Raw genomic sequence first — 16255 nt, forward strand, 5'->3', positions numbered from 1 at the left:
GAGAGGACTAGCTGAAGAAGTAAAAGAACCAATAATTGTGAAGAAGATTCTTAGATCCCTACCTCCATGATTTGATCCTAAAGTGAAAGTAATTGAGGAAGCAAATGATTTGAACAAGTTGACTATGGATGAATTGCATGGTTCCCTAATTGCTTTTGAGATGAGATTTGACAATGATAGATCCATAAGGAAGGGAGATTCTTTTAAGGTTTCTCAGAAGGAAGATGAGTCGGATTCTAATGATGAATTAGATCTAGAAGAAGCAAACTTTGTTAGAAGATTGCAGAGAGGCTTTGGTAAGTATAAAGGTAAATTTCCTTTCAAATGTTTCAATTGTGGAGAGATAGGAGATTTCATGGCTAAGTTTCCCTATAAATATTCTAACAATGAAATTCAAAAGAATGAAATTTATTTATTTATTTTTGATCAGTAATTGGGTCTCTTATGCTTTTGACTGGAGCTTTGAACCAGTGGGATCACATTGGGGGATCCCATCCCCGTGGTTACATTTCCGAGGTATTAACACCTCCTATATTTAACTCTTAAGGCTTCTCTATCCACATCGTTGTCCACGAGAAAGAACTCCTTATCACTCCATTGATCGCGACACCACCTTATCTCTCCATCTGCGAAGCTCGAGCCACCTTATCTCTTTGTAAATTTTCATTATCACTCGAACCTAGCAAATACACAACATCTTCCTTGGTTTTGTCTATCGTCAGTTAGGTTGACCATGCCAGGAATGAGGCCTCCCATGTCATCACAAGGGAGCCGAGCCATCACCAGAGATTTTGGGCATTAATGCCCCCTTTAACTGCACTCCCATCTAGAATGCGGGGAATCGGTCATTCCATGAATCTTCCTATCAATAGGAATCGCAACTTTACCGTTGCACTGTGGGGCTTTCCCCCACAAGAAAAATTATTTCAATAAGAAGTTTAACAAAAAATAGAATTGTTTCTTTGTAAATGAAGATAGTGGATCATCTAATGAGAAGAAGATAAAGGCACTATTAAGAATGATGGTGAAAAATATGTATTCATGGCTATGGAGACTTTGGCTAACAATACTAGAATAATGTTAGAAGATGATGATGAATTTAATCTTATGAAAGAGTTACTTTTCATCGACAAAGAGTTAAAGGGACTAAAGAAGAGGATAGATGAAGAAGTGAAGATCTCTGAGAATTTGACTCAAAATCTTAAAACATCAAAAAGAACAATTATTGATTTGAAAGTGAGATGGAAGAATTAGAAAGGATTGAAGAAGTGTTGACAAGGAGATTGATAAACAGACACAATGATTGTTTCTTTAAGAAAATATATTGACAAATAAAATAATCAGTTGAAGATGAAATTTTAAAAGAGTACAAAGATGTTGGATTAGATTATTGGAAGTTAGAGATAATGACATATCAAAACCGACATTGGTTTTACTGAAGAACAAAAAGGAAAGAGTGCAGAACAATCTATGAAGTCAAAAGTAGTGAATCTGGAAGAAAAAGGATTTGAAAGTTCAAAGTCTAAACAAGTTGTGCCAACTAAAGAGAGTAGAAAGAAGGATGATGGTTTCACTCAAGTCTAGAGGTAGAAGAGGAGATATGGTAGGCAAGCACCAATTGGACAAGGATTCAATACCAAGTTCGATCATTCTGTTTCTAGTTTTTGTTTTAATTCCAACCACTCTGGTCATAAGGTTACAGATTGTTGAAAGATCTAGTTAGGATAAATAAATAATTAGTGAAAATGTTTTTTCCTTTGTTATTTGATTTTAATATCATTTTTCATAGTCATAATTGCAACAAGTGTGGTCATATTGTAAGAAATTGTAGAAGTATTTGTGTGAGTTGTCCTATGCCAGAAATCAAACAAAACAACCATATTAGTCAAAACCGTGACTTCAAAAAGGTTTGGAAGAAGAAACATGAAGAGAAGAAGACTAAAAAGTCTTTGGTGGTTCAGACTGCTCTTCATGCACAAAAGGAAAAAAAATGGATCATTGATAATGAAAGTTCAAGTCACAATGACCAAAGATAAGAGAAAGTTTATGAATTTCAAGAAGTTTGATGGTGGAGATATGTGCATTATCACACTTATCAAAAAATTTAGGCTTTTTCTTGTCATTGAATTTTCTAGGGCTTCATCATCTACTTTATTCTCCAAATGATCCTTAAATTAATCCATTAATAATTTTAGTTGTTGTTCTTGGGATAAATATGCATCTATTTCTACCTTCATCAAGGCCTCATGTATAACCTTATTGCATCATCAATCAAGATTGACTTGTTTACATGATCCTGAAATAATTCCTTTCTTCCTAATCCATATAGGAAATATCCTAACTAAAACTTATGAAGAGGAGAAATGCCTAACAAATCAACCTTCCCCTCATGTGTTAGTATCTACAAAAACTATGGAGTTGATATGGGTTGAAACTACATCTATAAACCTATTAGATCTTTAAAGGAATTAGAAGATACCTCATCCATATTTGTCCCATTGGAAGAAGCCTCATACTTCTTATATGTCTATGTAGTATCCTGGGCCTTCTCATAATGGTTCTCTTCCTTCTTCTCTCCATCATGAACATTTGTTGCATCATCTTTTGTAACATACTAAATCTGAGAAACTAAAATAAAACAAATTAACTTAAATTAAAACTTGAGAATTTAGCTTTAACTCTTTTTTTGAAATGGAAGGAAATGATTCTATCTAGAAATTAAAATTAACATTTATTCAATAATGATTGCATAAACATATCAGAATAAGAAACTAACTAATAACATCTACAAACAAATTACTCAAGAGAATTTTAGGGTTTACAAATTCTTGGTTTCCAATCTAATCTTCTAAGTAATCATAGCAACTCTGATAAGAGGGAAAGTATCATCAGGGCAATTTTCCACCCAACTACAAACTTAATAGTCCCTTTTGCCACTTCCAACTGGAAAGGCCTGGCCCTTCATAGGATATAAATAGATGTTGGATCTAATGCCATTTGAGACCAATGTTTGACCCTACACAACCCTAGTCGATCATGCACCATAGGAAAATCCTAACTAGTATGACCTCTAACTAGATTGCATAGCTAGACCAAATGAACTAATTGATAATTACTCATAGTGTCATCCCCTTGGCCAATTTTTTTTTATAAGTTTGCAACATGTTAATGCATGTAGTCACCGTTCATCATCCTACTTAGCTAGACCAAACAAGTGATATATTTTTAAGCCATCAAAATTATCTCTTATACTAATTGCATGTTGTCTCTATTGAGGCTTACACATATGTTTTGACTTAGAAGAAAATAAACTTGTTGTAATATGCACCACTTGCTATTATTTATTCGTTATGAAACACTTTTCATATATTTTTATTTTCTTTGTTGATGATACCTACTAGTTCCATACCTATGCTCATGAGCTAGCTAACCCACTCTCTCTTGTTCATGAGTATGCGAACTCATTTTACCATTATTTTATATTTATCTTTTTAATTGTTAATTGTTCCAAGAATATCATTAGGTTTGAAAGTTGCTAATTACATAATTCACAGAACTTCTCTGTCTATCCATCCATGCCATTTCAAATCAGAATTCTGATTTCTAACTTTTGGTGTAATTTTTCAGTTTTGTTATCCAAATTTTATGTGTTTATTGATTCTAACCATGGCTAAGCTAGTTAGGTTTTACTTCCCATGTCTACTTTGGCTTCCAAATGAGTTGTAGATTTCCAAATCAGAATTGTATATGCATCAAATGATTCCTTTCTCAATAATTCTTAGGTTTATGTTTGTATACAATACCAATTCATGGTAAAGATAACAATCTTGTGTAAATTAACTTCAATTAATATTCAAGTAACTTATCAAATTCATATCTTTGTACATTTCTTGTGTTCCATAGTCTAGTTATCTCTTAACCACACATGTATCTAGCTACTCTTCATGTAGTAAGCAAAATTCATTAGGAAATGGTACATGAATATTATCGATTGATAAATGAAGCTTTTATTACAATTATAATCAGTAAAGCTCTTAATATTTTCAATGAAAACAAACAAGCACTATGAAAGGCATGTAATTTGGCAGAGTTTGTTTGCAAGCACAAGATGAGAACTCTCGGTTCGTGGTGAAAGTTAACTTCCTTCCCTTCTCTTTTGCCACCTGCATTTCCCTACATAAGTTCTAGTTCTTACTATCCAAGATGAATTCTGAGTTGATGATATCATAAAATGCCAAAGTCGTCTATCAAATGCAATGTTCTTTCTATATATATTTGGCAGAGTTCAAAAAGACTCATTGTTTATTGATAGCAGACAATTATTAGCATTTCTACACATTTTGAGCCAAATTTATTTCATTAACATTCCAATTTCTTACCTTGGATCCTTATTCCATTATGTGATAAATATGTTTCCCTTATCATTTTGAAGGTAGTGATATCAAATACAACGTATGAAAATTTATTTTATATCTAAACACAACAGCTGACAGATGATAGTTTTTATTATGTTTCCTATTAATATAATTCAATACTCACATATGTAAAGAATGTCCACTCAAGTCATGGACGTGTTCAATTCATAATACATATGTGGCTGTGTAAATAGAGTTGGAACACACAGTGTGTATTATATATATATATATATATATATATATATATATATATATGTATATATATGTATATATATATATATATATATATATGTATATATATATATATATATATATGTATATATATATGTGTGTATGTATGTATATGTATATATATGTGTGTATGTATGTATGTATATGTATATATATATGTATGTATGTATGTATGTATGTGTATATGTGTGTGTGTGTATGTATGTATATATATACATATATACATACATATATATGCGCGCGCACACACACACACATATATATATGTTTATATGTATATACATATATACATACATATATACATGTATATACATATGTATGTATATGTGATGCAGGAGCATCCCCGGTCAATGAGCAATCTTGCGTCAACCAAAAATATTTCCTTTCAGTTTTTGTTTAGTTCAATATTGCAATTTTCATGATCTTTCAGTGTGTTCTGGTAGCTGGTTCTTTTTTGTTGTAGATTAGATTTTCGATTTCCATGCTTTCTTTTGTTTATCATTCCAGATTTTTAGTTTATTTTTGGATTATTTTCTCATGAGTTATTGCTTTTGGATTGGTTGTTCCTGGTTCCCGAAGCAGTTTCTGAGCTTAACGACTAGTGGGTGATTTCTTCTCATGCAAAGCAATTTCTTGGCTTGCAGATCTATTTGGTCCCTTGCTCTATGTTCTTGAGTGCCTGGCCGACTTTCCGTTTGGTCTGTGCTTCTTGGTTGTTGTTTTCTGAAGGATTTTCCTTTCATTCATGGGGCTGACCTATTTGCACATTTCATTTTCCTTTCTTGGTACATGTAATCTTTTGTGGCCAACCCGGATGTGTTCTGAAGGGTATATATATTGCTATATGTGATCCTTAGGAAGTAGTTCGAAGGTTATGAGGATCTAGTTTCTTGAATTGTAATTCCAATTCCTCTTGGAGGTCCAGATGGATTGTAATCTAGCATATAGTTTAAAACAAGGCATGTTGGCCTACATGTAACTAGATGAATACATGATGTTCTATGATGATAATATCATGATATAGATATCTGATTTTGTATTTTATCTATATTTTGTTGTTGCTTCTGTTGTGTTACTCTTGTTGCATGATCTGGTTAGTTCCTTTTCAGGACCCACCGGACCATGGCTCCACCAAGTGGTTTCAAAGCTAGTTGCGAACCTTAAGGCATTCCTTTGGGTGAATAGATCACCATTTTGAGGCAGGTTACATGTGTGTTTGATAGATCATCGAGTGTGAGGCAATCAAAACTAGTGGTTAGATCACCGAGTTGAGGCAAGCTGTGCATGTGTTTGATAGATCGCTGAGTGTGAGGCAATCAAAACTAGTAGTTAGATCGCCAAGTTGAGGTAGTTGCATCAGAGAAAAGGAGGAGATGTTGTCAAGAAGGATGAACCCCCGAAGGGTAGAGAAGATGATGGAGGATTTCAAGAATGAGATGAGGAATGAGATACAGAACACATTGGCTAGTTTGTAGAGGAATCCAAAATCTAAGGATGATTATGAAGATGGAGAAGAGCTTGAGGCCGAGGAGGATGAAGGAATGAAATATGGAAGAGAGGAAAGATTTCTGAGAGTGGTAGCACAAGTGAGAAAAGTTCATAAAATGGAGGTTTCAAACTTTTCAGGGACTCTGAATCTGGAAGATCTGATTGATTGGATCAGAGAGTTAGAGGACTACTTTGATTTTGAGGATATTAAGGACCCACAGAGAGTCTAGTTGGCACAAACTAAGTTGAAAGGCCATTTTTCTTTATGGTGGAAAGAGTTGCAGAGAGATAGAGTGGAGAATGGTGACATGAAGATCCCTGGTGGAGGCAGATGGTGGCGAGATTGAAGGCTAAGTTCATTCTGGGAGACTATGAGTTAGAGTTGTTCAAGAAGTTACAAAACTTGAAACAAAGAAACATGAGTGTGAAAGAGTATACCAAGGAATTCTACAAGGTAATGATTAGACCTAGACATAGAGAGATGGATAGGGAGAAGGTGTCTAGGTACATAAATGGACTTGCATTTAGCATTTAGGATGAGATGAGTATGTTGAAGATTTCCATAGTTGAAGATACTTACCAATATGCCTTGAAGGCAGAGGAGAAAGTGAAAAGAAAACAACAGAATTACCTTAGATGAAAGGAGAGGTATAAGGGGCAGATGAGTGGCAGTACAAAGAAGCAGAATATTGAAGAAGAATGAAAACCTAAGTGGAGTAGAGAAACGGATGAGAAGACACAGAGAAAAGGGAGTGGCAATAGTAGTAGGGAATTTTTGGGTAGATTCTTTTAAGTGTGGAGAAATCGGACATAGATCTTTTGAGTGCAAACAAGGGATGGCAAGAAATTGTGTGGTAAATGAGGATCCATAAGTTAGAGTTACTAGTGAGAATGTGTTGGAATCAGAGCAGGGAGAATCTCTTATGTTCAAAAGAGTCTTGATGGAGCAGAGCAGTGAAGATACCATACCTACTCAAAGGAAGAATCTTTTCTGGACTTTATGTAAATCTGGTGGTAAGTGTTGTAGTGGATAGTGGAAGTACTAATAATTTGGCATCTAAGGAGATGGTAGAGAAGCTTGGATTGAAGAGGCTTAAACACCCTTGTCCTTACAAGGTGAGTTGGTTACAAGAGATCAGAAGTTAGAAGTAAAAGAGCCGTGTTTGGTGAATTTTAATATTGGACCTTTTAGGGATGAAGTCTTGTGTGATGTTTGTTCTATGAGTGCTTGTCACATTTTGTTGGGAAGACCTTGCCAGTTTGATAGATGAGCTATCTATGATTGTAGAAGAAATCTAATCACTATTGAGAAGGATGGGTAGAAGTTCACATTGGCTTCTTTGAGGGAGAAAGAGAAAGATGTGAGGAATTTGAGTCTTGAAAAGAGTTGTAGCATTGAGAAGTAGGTTGTAGAAGTTATATCGGATGGTGGCATGGATTTACAAAAGGGTCTAATAAATGTCTGATAGTAAGAAGGAACCAGATGGAAGTAAGGTCATGGTGGTAGACCAGATGAAATCGTGTGGTAGAAATAAATTATAGTTGCAGAAGAAAGAGATCATTGGGCAGAGACAGTGTGTAGGTCTAAAGTGGGGAAAGAGAAATAAAGAGGATTAGGAGTTAGAGAATCTGATTGAGGTTTTGGAGGAGGTAAGGAAGAGGTTTATAGACAAGGAAGATGTTTGGATAAAAAATGAGCATGGGATCTATATCCCAAATCATTTTTGATGTTCATGAGTTGCCTCTCATGGAACATCTCTTTCTACCTGGGGTATCTGATGCAGGAGCATCCCCAGTCAATGAGCAATATTGCATCAACCAAAAATATTTCCTTTCACTTTTTGTTCAATTTAGTATTGCAATTTTTCATGATCTTTCAATGTGTTCCGGTAGCTAGTTCTTTTTCATTGCGGATCAGATTTTCAATTTTGAGGCTTGCTTTTGTTCATCATTCCATATTTTCAGTTCATTTGGATTCTTTTTTGGTGAGTTATTGCTTCTGAATTGGTTGTTCTTGGTTCCTGGAGCAGTTTCTGAGCTTAACGGCTAGTTGGTGATTTCTTCTCGTGTGGAGAGATTTCTTGGCTTGCGAATATATTTGGTGCCTTTCTTGATGTTCTTGAGTGTCTAGCTGACTTTCCATTCAATTTGTGCTTCTTGGTTGTTCTTCTCCAAAGGATTTTCCTTTCATTCTTGGGGCCGACCTATTTGCACGTTTCATTTTCCTTTCTTGGTAAATGCAATCTTTTGTGGCTGACCTACATGTGTTTCGGAGGGTATATATATTGGTATATGTGATCCTTAGGAAGAAGTTCAAAGGTTATGAGGATCTAATTTCTTGAATTGTAATTCAAATGCATCTTGGAGGTCCGAATGGATTGTAATTTGGCATATAGTTTAAACCAGGGCATGTTAGCATGCATGTAACCAAATGATTACCCGATGTTCTATGATGATAATATGATGATTCAGATATTTGATTTTGCATTTTATCTATGGTTTGTTGTAGCTTTCATTGTGTTACTCTTGCTATATGATCTGGTCAATTCTCTTTGAGGACCCACCGGATTATGGTTGCATCAATATGTATATGTATATTTCTTTAGACAGTTCAAATAACCGAAAGACAACTAAGAGGGGGGGTTGGGGGGGTGAATCATTTGTCACAGATTACCAGAACTATTAGCAATTTAAAACTTTAATACCGGAACCTAAAATATTAATGCCAGAATAACAGTTAAACCAATTAAGCATAAACAATAATCATAGAATAATAACCATCCACATGACCCCAAGATTTATACATGGAAAACTTGGTAAAGGGAAAAACCATGGTGGGAAGCCTACCCACAGTCATATAATACTTTTGTAGTAAGCATGTGAATTACAATTGAGGGACCTACACTTGTAGGATGACCAAAAGGCTAGAATGCACCGCTCATCAAAAAAGGAGCCTCACTAACTACATAGAAATCCAAAATACAATCTAGAGAAGTGTTGAACTGTAAAAGATAGAATCTCCTATGCCTGAGTACAATTTTGATTAAGCTCAATACCAAAGGACTAAATCCTCTTACATAAACCCAATTCGATCTCCAATAATCAACCAAATCCTCTGCCTAAATGATATTACATTATTTTTGCATTACATTCCTTGACCATGATCTCCAACATAACCATGATGATCTACAATGAGATCTTACATTTATATATACAAACCCTCGACCATAAATAATTAGGTCGGCCACTAGATAATAAAACAATTACATAATTACAAGCCATGTCATTCTTAGACCAAACAAATAATATCCAACACATAAGACATCTCAGAAACACATCGAGAGATCCAATCCACATGATACATTAAAGTCGGTCCATAGCCTAGATCAACCAAGACCTAGTAAAGGTCCACATGCTACAGTAATGATCTCCATCTGCCAAGTCTCAAACATGATCACCAACAACATCCTGAAAGTCCACCAGAAGCTGCATCAATGCCACTTATGCAATTCATCAAAGATCTTCATCAAAATCCCTGTCGGTGAAACCCTCATAGGAATCAGAAACTAAGCTTCTAAGCAAGCAAGATAGAATCCGATCACCATACCAAAACCAACTAACCAAATATAAGCATGAGTATCATGAACAAGCCAATTCCATCACCAAACTATACCAGATCCTACCGGATCATGCTAGATCCAAAACAACCATAATCCACTCAACCTATCGAGACCAGAAGGGTGTCGATTGAGCATCCAAACAACTAGTGTTGGTATCAATGAAAAAACATCAATGCAACACATAATCAATTCCACCAAATGGCCAACATTCTCCCCCTTAGGCATTGATGGCAATACTAGATGTGAAAAACATCTAAGTACCAAGAAATGCAAACAAGTCTCCCCCAATGGAAGGCAACCAACAATCTCCCACATATAGCTCTAAATGTCAATATCTCTCCCCTTTACTTTTCTTATTCATATCTCTCCCCCTTTGTATTTTTCACATCAATATCTCTCCCCCTTTGACATCAATGCTAGTTTGAGCAATTTGCAAACCTAAGAAAAATTTCATCTCACCAATCATAGACATCTCAAATTCTTTCTCCATATTCTTAGAAAATTCTATGCATAACTTATCTTCACCTCCAAAAATAATGTCATCAATAAATACTTCAATAATCAATATATCATCATCAGTGATCTTATAATATAAATTATTGTCAGCATTGCCCTTAGTAAAACCAAGCTTCAAAAGATATTAATCCAACCTTGCACACCAAGTTCTAGGTGCTTGTTTCAATCCATATAAATCTTTCCTTAACTTGAAAACCATATCTTTATAATCTGATAGTGAAAAACCATCTGGTTTCTCAATATAAACTTCCTCATCAAGATCCCCATTCAAAAATGCACATTTAACATCCATCTGATAAACTTTGTAGTTTTTATAAGCAACATAGGCAAGAAATAATCTTACAACTTCAATACTAGCTACATGTGCAAAAGTCTCTCCATAATCAATTCCTCCCTTCTAAGAATATCCTTTACAAACCAATCTAGCCTTATTCCTTATAACTTGGCCATCCTCATTCAATTTATTCCTAAAAACCCATTTAGTTCCTATAACATTTTTATTTTTAGGTTGGGGAACCAAGGTCCATGTGTTATTTTTCTCAATCTGATATAATTCTTCTTCCATAGCTTTCAACCAATATTCATCTTTACATGCCTCAATTATTGATACCAATTCAACTTGTGAAATTAAACATACCTCATTAGTTGTCAGTCTTCTTCTTGTCATCACTCCATTTCTTTTATCCCCAATGATCTGATCTTCTGAATGATTCAATCTCACATACCTAGGAGTCTTCTGACTTTCTGTTCCTCTTCCCTATTCTTCAGTTACTGTAGAATTCTTTGATACTTCCAGAGTAACTGGTTCAACAATTTGTTCTAGTAAAGGTACTCTCGATTTAGATATAATCATTTCCACTATCGGTTCCTTCTCATAAACTCTGATTTGACTTCTGTTCAACTTTTCTACTTTAACATTAGCACTCTCCACAATTCTCTGCAATCTCTAATTATAACATCTATATGCTTTGCTTTGATTAGAATAACCAAGAAATATGTCTTCATCACATCTAGAAACAAATTTCTCAATGATATCATCTCTCCTGATATAACATTTACTACCAAAAATTCTGAAATACTTACTGTAGGTGTATTGCCAAACCATAATTCATAAGATGTCTTACCAGTTTCTCCTTTGATATGTATTCTGTTGAATGTATAAACCGTTGTGCTCACTGCTTCTCTCTAGTAGATATGAGGTAGACTAGCTTCCATCATCATTGTTCTAGCAGCATCCAAGATAGTTTTGTTCTTTCTTTCCACAACTCCATTCTGATGAGGTGTCTGGGGAGCAGAAAATTGTCTTCTTATACGATGCTTCTCACAAAAGTTATTAAAATCACCAGATGTGAATTCTCCACCATGATCTGACCTCAAACATTTAATCTTCAATCATGTCTCAGTTTCTACTTTAGCCTCAAAGATTTTAAACTTTTCAAATGCTTTAGATTTCTCTTTTAGAAAAGTTGTTGGCATTGTGGTTATCATTGATGTCAACCAGTATAGGATGGTTATTGATATAAGAAATGTTTGTGCAGTACTGTTATTTTTGCATACTTAATGAGATATCTTTGATATTCATCGGTAAGTGAGGAAATGTCTTTCAGCACAAAGACCTTTGGAGTCACCAGTACACAAGTTAGCATTGACTTGTGCAAGGACTATAGACTGGTATAGGATATGTTGGTAGTGCATATTATTTCCAACTAACAAGTGAGTTAGTGTCAACCGGCTATCGATATGCTGAAGGTTGTTTGGATAAGAAACAATAGGACTCCCATCGGATAAAGAAGCAGTCACCATAAGAAGTAATTGACATGATTATGTGGTCACATGAGTTGACACGGACTGAAGTTTAGTAGTCTTACGTATGACCAGAGCTCTCTGGACATACAAGTGATCAGTCTGTTTAGTGATCAGTGACCGGTGGCAGAAGATAAAAAAGTTACGTCGGTGAATTGGTGATATAGGTTGAAGAATGATATCCACTGGGAATCTCAGAACAATGACCGGTAAGCTGGATTTGATGACCAAAGGTGAGTCAATCATGGCAAGATATCATCAAACAAACATATAGTGAAGTCTACAATAGTTAACAACCAATTAAGGTGAGACTTGTGTAGATTTTCCAGTTTGCATTAAAAAGACAGAACACGGCCCAGAGATTGGTGAAATTATGAATTGCGAAGGCAATCAAGGATGATTTGCTAGCAAAATTTATGGAGAGCGTACAAAGAGAGTGTGGGAAGATTGAGATATATTTGAATTTTAAATCTACTGAGTGTTAGGTGTAAACTGATAGAGGAATCAATGGGTATGTGTTGGCAAAAATATGGTATAAAGGTTTTTGGCGAAAACCAAAATGATTGATCGAAAAATTTGCAAAGTGCAAATCCTGTGAAAGGCGATCCAAAGTGCAGAGTGAAGAGTGAGGAAGTGCTAAGTGATTTAGCAGAGTAGAGTGTGTGTGAAGTAGACCAACAGAGTGCAGAGCTGAGGGTATGAGCAGAGGACCGATAGAGTGCAGAGCCGAGGGTATGAGCAGAGAACCGGTGTAGTGCAGAGTAGACACAACTGGTGCATATAGAGTATGAGTTTCATTATGATCTTATCAAGCTATAAGTATCTATTCTAGCATATCAACTTCCTGTTTCTTTCTAACCATTGCAACTCAAAATCCCCTAACCAGTTGGAGTTTAACAAGTCCCTTTGTAAAATCACTTAACCAGGTGACATCTTAATTGATGATCTTAAGTCCTTTAACAAGGCTACCTCTAATAGGGTAAAGGCACTAACATGCCTTAAAGAAAATCCCTTAACCGAGTGGCACCTAACAGTGTCTTTGTAATCTCCTAATAGGGATGGCTCCTTATAGAGCATGCTCCAAAAGAGTACAAATTTTGTGAGCATCAACTGACACCGTGGTTTTCTCCCATTTGGATTTCCACGAGATAATTCTTGGTGTAATTGTGTATCTTTTCATGCATGCATGTTCTCCTGCAATAACTATTTGTATTGATGATTATTAAGATAGTGCAGACTTGAGTAAAATATTTTAATTGTGTATAAATGACCGGTAACTTATTCACCCGCCCCCCTCTCAGTCACTAGTAGGGATCAACAATTGGTAATAGAGCCCTAGTGGTGCAGAGCACCTTCTTCGACACCTCTATTTCAAGCACATGGTGGTGTCTACATGTTCATTTGTGATGTAATAATGGGTTGGATCAATGATCACCCTTGATGTAGTTGAATGCCTATTTGTATGGTCAATAATCTCTTAGGTGAGCATATAAACCTAGAGGTCTATTAGGCCATGAAGGTTTGGAATTTGGATTTTCAATGTTGGTGTGTCTAGGATGTTGTCTTAGGTGTTTGGAGTCTAAAAAATGACAAATAATGACCTTGGATGTGTTTCCATAGGGTCTAAGTGGTTAATAACCAATGTTGTCTTAAGTTGCAAAATGTTGCATTTGTTGTCAAGCAACTTTTCAAAGTTGTCGGTGGGATGCCAACTACTTCTCCAATGGTCCTAACTATTCAAAAGTTGGTTATGGATGTTAGAAAAGGTTTATATATTCTTAGAAAACCGTGGGAAAGAGGAAGTAGAAATTTTTTGTAAAGTTTGGTGGAGAAAGTGAATAGAACAAGTCTAATTTTGCCATAATAGTGACATTTTTCTGTACTGTCTGTACAGGGTGTGAGATCTAATGATGAATTTTTGATTTGGTTAGAAATATCCCTAAATACCCTTCCAATGCATTTGGTCTGACCTCTTGCAGTGAAGTTTAGTGGAAGTTATAAGCGTTTTACCCTCTGCAGGTCTGAAACCCTCCATTTTCAAGGGTTACAATGCAAATGGGACCCTAACTTGCAATCTACTCATTGGGATCTGATGGCCATTGGTAGAATGAAAGTTAGGTGCATGTATTTTGAGATTCAAGAGGGGAAAGATTAGAGGAGTTGGTTGGTAATCTTACCACCAAGCCCTAGTCTAAACCAGTTGAGGGTTTAGATTAGATTAGAAGAGTTTTATTGAGCATACAATGAACAATGATGACTTGAATTTATGGAATTGGAGTATTTGGACATAGAAAAAACCTCCTAAAGAGTTGGAACCTTCCAATGATCCCATTCTCATATACCTCCTTTGTAAAACCGGTCTAACTTGATCAATTAGGCCTATGACCCAAGTAGGTGTTGAAGAGTGCAAGAATAGGGTGGAATTCCAATCTTTTGGAATCTAATAGTAATCCCAAAAGGGTGTATGAAACATAGATTTTTTTAGGGTTTTGTTTGGTATAATTTGGAGAAAAATCCAAAAAGACAATGAAATGGGGCTACTAACCGGTAGGCCTATCTAAGCCTCCAAAGCCAATATTTGCCTTGTGATTCAAAATAGCATTGTGGGAGATCCTGATAGGTCTTAGGAAGTGTGTAGAAGTGTTGTTCCATTCATTGTTAGGGGTAAGAGTCTTATTTCACATTTGAGGTGTGATTGTAGCCTTGAGAGAGACTTATAGGACATTATATCAGACTTGAGGAGTTTGTTCACAGAGTCATTATATGAGAATTATGCTCGTGGAAGAATAGTATCCCAAGTGGCCCCATGGTCCTTAGTCAAACATCTCAAAAAATTACCAAGGGATCTATTAATCGCCTCTGTCTGTCCATTAGATTGAGGGTGATAAGCAGAAGAGAAGGACAAGTTTGTCCCTAACCTATGCCACAAAGTCCTCCAAAAATGTCCTACAAACTTAGGATCCTGGTCTGATATAATGTCCTATAAGTCTCTCTTTGTTAGGAGTAATGATAGTCCCAAAGATACTGAGAGGGGGGGGGGAGTGAATCAGTATCTAATCGGTTAGCAAAATATTTAACCTTATTAAGTATTTTGCATTCCAAAATAGTGTACCGGTAAATAAGAATTAATGCAGTTAACAAGAACAATAAAGACAACATAGAAAACACACCATAACATAAGATGTTTAATGAGGAAATCCAGTGTGGGAAAAACCTCAGTGGGATTTGTGACCCACAATATTCACTCACTGGCCAATGAATAAATATTACTTACAATGAGGGGCCTACAAATGCAGGAACGCCAACTGCCTAGAGCTCACTGCTCAAAATAGAAGTCTTGCTAACATACAAAAGGGATTATGAAAATCCAATACAATGTATTGCTTCAAATCATCATCAACTATGCCTGGTTCAGTACCGGTTTAAGCTCATACTATAACCATAAACCTTATACAAAATATGTCTTATGTATTCGCATATATCTCATCTTCTATATCCTCTCTATATTATCCTCACTCATAGCAAAATGATTTACAACATCTCATACATATATGAGTCTATTACAATATGCCATGTCGACTTTACAAAAAGATATTTACAATTAAATACAATAGACAAAAGTTTATTCCTATAGGCTGGAGTGCCGGTATGCATTGTTGTCGTTGTCGGTGAAGAGTCTGCCGGTGTCGGTGTCTGCCGGTGGTTTACCAGATGAATGTCGGGTGGTTGCTCAAAGGTTGCTAGTAGGTTGCCGGTAGGTTGCCATCAATGAAAACACCATCATTTCTCACTAGAATGTAGAATTCCAACAATCTCCCCCTTTGGCATTGATGGCAACACTCATGAGAAAAATCCAAAACTGTTTCCAAAAATGAAGTCCAAAAATTTTACCAAAAAATATGTGCTCCCCCTGAGCAAATGATCTCCTCTGAATAGCCATTTTTCTCTGTCCACTACTCCCCCTTTGACATCAATGACAAAGGTTGTCAAAAATTGTCAAATGAGTGCAAAATTTCACCTTAAGGTTTGTAACCAGTTGGTTACAATCTGAAATATATCAACCAAAACCAAGTTTAAACTCTGCATGAATCTGTAGCTATCATTCATAGTTACCTCAGTTTGTTGGATCGTGCCAGTGAGATGATGCATATTCTCCTCCGGTGATCTTTCTCCTTGAATTAA

The sequence above is a fragment of the Cryptomeria japonica genome, chromosome 2 (genome assembly GCF_030272615.1).
Source record: "Cryptomeria japonica chromosome 2, Sugi_1.0, whole genome shotgun sequence".
NCBI classification, from domain to species: Eukaryota; Viridiplantae; Streptophyta; class Pinopsida; order Cupressales; family Cupressaceae; genus Cryptomeria; species Cryptomeria japonica.